The sequence below is a fragment of the Portunus trituberculatus genome, chromosome 2, assembly GCF_017591435.1.
Source record: "Portunus trituberculatus isolate SZX2019 chromosome 2, ASM1759143v1, whole genome shotgun sequence".
NCBI classification, from domain to species: Eukaryota; Metazoa; Arthropoda; class Malacostraca; order Decapoda; family Portunidae; genus Portunus; species Portunus trituberculatus.
Genome location: NC_059256.1, coordinates 8,027,037 through 8,032,036, shown reverse-complemented (window position 1 = coordinate 8,032,036; position 5,000 = coordinate 8,027,037).

Here is a 5,000-nt window from a genome sequence, read left to right as displayed (position 1 = left end):
GGGCGAGACAAGGCACCTCTCACAACCTGCGAGTAGTGAGGCGCCAACTGGGGAGAATAAAGGCATTTAGCGGTGAGTCGTGCCATTATATATTGAATTCTGTCATAGAGAGGGGACAAATTGAGTTCAGCTTGCATGTTAACAACCCTCGTTGAGAAAGAGCAACCAAGAATGACTCGCATGACCTTATTCTGAAATACCTCAAGCGGTTGTAAGCAAGATCTTGGGAGCTGAACAAGAGCCGGGGAGAGATAGTCAATAACTAAACGAATAAAAGTCACGTAGATGGTCCTCGCAACGGGTATGGAGATGTCATCGGCGTGATTCGTCAGCCACTGAAGAGGAGCGAGGCGTTTCTGCAGGTGAGTAAGGAGATCCTGGACCAAAGGGAGGGTTCGCTGGCCCTGGGGAACGTTACAGGTACCGATGAAGAACTGCGGCAGTAATACAGGACTGACTGTAGAGAAGACCCTGCTCTTCTCAGGAGAGATGATTAGTCCACAAGCAGTAGCAGATGTATTAAAAGATTGAAGATAGGCTTGGAGAGCAACTGGAGATGAAGAATGAATGCAGATATCATCTGCATAGCAATTAATAGTTATATCAGGCAGATCAGGCAAGAGAGAAAGCAAGCGGTGCATACAGACATTGAAAAGAAATGGACTAAGCACCCCACCTTGAGGAGTCCCCAGATCAAAACCTTTATGCGAACTACGGACACCATGAAATTTTTAAAACTCTAGAGGACCTTAACTCCAAAGTCCACCAGTTGGTCCAGAATGATGTCTCTGTTTGCCACATAAAATGCGCTCTTGAGGTCAATGAAGGCCACCACGTTGCTGGAGGAGAGAGAGAGAGAGAGAGAGAGAGAGAGGAGGAGGTAGGTATTCGTAGACGGGGAGGGGATGGGAGGGGAGGGGAGGAAGGGAGCGAAAGTTGGGAGGGGGATGGTAGAGAGGGAGGGAAGGAGCAGGGGGAGGGACTATGTGGGTGGAGCTTGTTACTACGTCACAGATAGTACTACGTCACCATTTCTCACCACTTGTCCGTTTCTTCATGAGGGATAAGTGACTTTCTCCTGTTTTTTATAGGGAGAAGTGCCATTAATATATACTGTTGACGATTCTTGACGCATTGGGATATTCGGGGAGGGTGTCAAGTACACTGTGGCAAAATTTCATAATGATATGCGTGTTCCTTACAAAGTTATTCTAGAAAAACGTGCCCTCAAACTCTCTGAAATGCTTAGTAGGTGAAATAGTGTCGTTTAGCATAGTTAGGATTCGAGGTTCATATACGTGTACTTTGTTTCAACCAATCAGCATTGAGTATTCTTTTAGGCTAAAATATTTCTACAATAGACTAACTGTTTTACATCATACCTTTTAAATTTTCCTCTCTTTTGACATATTAGAATATTTTGTTATATATTGTATTGGATAGGAAATTCTTAGTCAACCAATCAGAATTTGTCAGTTGTTGTTGTTGTTGTTTTCGGCCTTCGACGATCCCACAGATCCTATGAGCCCTGGTGGCGGCCTGTGAGGTGATCACAGGCGTGGTAGTTGTCCACACTTCTTCAGGAAGACGCAGGTGAGGCGGATAACCGCAGCTTGGTGTGAGGAGTAGATGCCTGCCGCCGCCAGCAGGGTGGGCAGGTCAAAGGTAGACACACCCAAGGCAGCAAGGTGATCACGAAGCACAACACGGTGGGAGTGGAAGCGGGGGCAGTGTAAGAGGAAGTGTTCGATGGTTTCCTCGACCGTCCTGCACCAGGGGCAGTAGGGGTCCGGTGATAGACCAAGGCGATGCAGGTGTGATGTGAGTCTTGTGTGGCCCAGACGGAGGCGGGTGAGTGCTACATCTAGGATGCGGGACTATTTGCCAGTTAGTGAGTAGGAGCTTATAAATATTGGTAAGCCAGTCTCCCTCCCCACTTACCTGTAGGAGGAACTAATAGCAAGACCGCTACGTCTGGTCATGTTTATATATATATATATATATATATATATATATATATATATATATATATATATATATATATATATATATATATATACACACACACACACACACACACGTCACCCCCCTCCCCAAAATTTCTAATCCACAGTCACTGAATGATCTAAGACCAGTCGCCATCACCCCTATACCCAGCCTTATCTGTGAAGATTTTGTGTTCGACTGGGCCTATAACAAAATTTGTAACTCTATTGACACACAACAATTTGGCAATATTAAATCCACCTCCACATCTCACTACCTTGTCAGCTTCCTGGAATTCGTCCACAGCCACCTGGACAAACGCAACACTTCTCTAGCTATTGCTTTTGTGGACTTCAGAAAGGCCTTTGATCTTGTTGATCACACTGTTGTGATAAATAAAGCCATCACTCTGGGTCTCTCTCCTACCTGATAGCGTGGCTGGCAGACTTCCTCACGGGAAGGCGTCAGGCCGTTCGTTATCAGGGCTCTGTCTCCTCTTTCCAACAGCTCACATGCGGGTCCCTCAGGGGACCAAGATGGGTCCACTGTGCTTCCTCATCCTCATCAATGATGCTCTCGTCCACACCCCCCACCGCTGGAAGTATGTGGACGACTGCACCGTGGGCGTACCCGTCAACAACACCAACCCAGACTTCTCAGCACTGCAGTCCACTCTAAACCAACTACAGACGTGGACGGAGGACAACAAAATGACCATCAACCACACCAAGACCGTGGTGATGCACATTTGTACCTCCACAGCAGCAGTCCCCCCTCCCCAGCTATCTGTGGGCTCTCACTCCCTCCAGGTGGTCCGCAGCACCAAGCTTCTATAGTCCTGCTCCTCTAACAATGTGGATTGGGTGCGGCTTGTTGGGGAATTCCCGCTGTACAGTGGTGAAGCATGTCTCATAGCCAGTGATGCAGCAGAGTTCTAATAGTAGTAAAACTTTAGCAAATATGGTCAGCAAATATACATACGCATTTAGCCTTAGTATTACAACGTATGAGAGAGCAGTAAACTTATTATTGATAATATATTCATATGCCTGGCAAGAAACGTGGCATACATATTTTACAGTGTTGCTAAAAAAATAATATACTTATAAAGAGGTTTCCTTGCGGTTTGGGATGAGTAAATAGTTCCATAGTTGTAATTAGATTATATCGTGAAGGAAAGTACTTTAAAATAAGCTGACATAAGTAAGAAAAACTACATTCAAATCTTCACGGCAGCAACACCAATCACGCCCGCCATCCATACAGGTGATGGGAGGTCAGCTGCGGTGTCCTTGACCAGGAAGAAAGAGAGGGGGAGGAAGAGGGAGGGGTAAGAGAGAGGGAGGAAGAGGGAAAGAGGGGGGTAGACAACGAGGGATTAAAGGTATGGCAGCGCTGTCCTCCCGCTATTTCCCATGGGGGCCGCACCCAATCCACTTTCTTAGACGAGCAGGACTATAGGTGTCTTGGTGGATGATCAATTTTCATGGAAGCAGCATGTTTCCAACATCATCAGGTCAGCCTCATACAAAATCTATTTACTGCGCCGACTCAGGTCCCTGGGAGCACCGGCAGATGAGCTGAGGGGAGTGTACCTCACCTTTATACTCCCTATGCTCATGTACGCCGCCCCAGCGTGGTCCTCCTCCTGAACCTCACACAACGACAACAGCTGGAGAGGGTTCAGAGGAGGGCGTTCAGGGTCATCCCTTGGGCCTGCCTACAGGTCCTACGAGGACGCCCTGACCTGCCTGAGTCTGCCGAGGCTGGCCACAAGACACCAGGAAGCATTGGAAAAATTTGGAGGACTGCTGCGTCATCCACGTCTCCGCCACCTGCTACCCCCCGACGTGCCTCCCACTGCTCGCGCCACCCGACACCAGAATCGCGTGGCGCCCTTAAGAGCACCGCGCACTGATCGGTATCGACTGAGCGCGGTGCCCACTATTGTGCGAGCCTTAAATAGATAAGTAAATTAATAAGTGAATTCTAGGTTAAGTTATATCCATAGTTAGGTTAAGCATTTCAGTTCATTGTCTTAGTGTCCCCCTGTACATTTTCAGTGTAATTTTTACATTGCCAAAGTAATAAACCGTATATTATTATTATTATTATTATATATATATATATATATATATATATATACAGTTTAATTATCCTTCATTTAAATGTACATGTACATGTACTTGTTTACATCTACATGCACATGTATATTCACATGTGTGCATGACCTTGTTCAGCCATACGTTTATCCCAAAGACAGCTTCCCTCCTCTCACCCAAGTCCACCAAAGCTGAAAACACTGTATGATCTCATTTGTATGTATGATTTGCCGTCTAAATCTTCGTGGCACAATATGCCACGACTATTGCGAGTCTAATAAGGTCACATATATGGTAGGCAGCCTCGAAATATGGACATGAGACGAAAATAAGGAGCGTAACTCGGGCGTTCCCATGTATTTTCAATGGGCGGTCGGCAATGTCATGGGTGTAATGGGGGTAGGGGCAGCAGCGGACCAATGATCAATAGGGCGCTGGCTTCACTTATGTGACGTCATGCCGCGTCCTGTTATAAAACCTCCTTACTTAAGATTTTTCTCTTAAAATGAAGTCAAGTCGTAGAAGATGGAAATACATTAGTAGGCAGACAGGGAGTTCCGGAGTTTATCAGAGAATGGTGTGAATGATTGAAAGTACTGGTTAACTCTTGCATCAGCGAGTTGGACAGAATAGGAGTGAGAAGAAGAAGAAGAAGAAGAAAGCTTTGTGCAGCCCCACCGCAGGAGGAGGGGGATGCATGCAGAAGAGCAGTTAGCATAAAAATAGCGATAAAAGATAGTAAGAGATGCAACATTTCAGCAGTGAAAAAGACAGGAGGGGATTGATGCGACGAAAAGCTTTTCATTCCACCCTATCTAATAAAACTGTGTGAGTGGAACCGTCCCCCCCCCAAACATGCGAAAAGTATAGGTACTCCATACAAAGACAAAATTTTCCTTTCTCCCTCTCCTC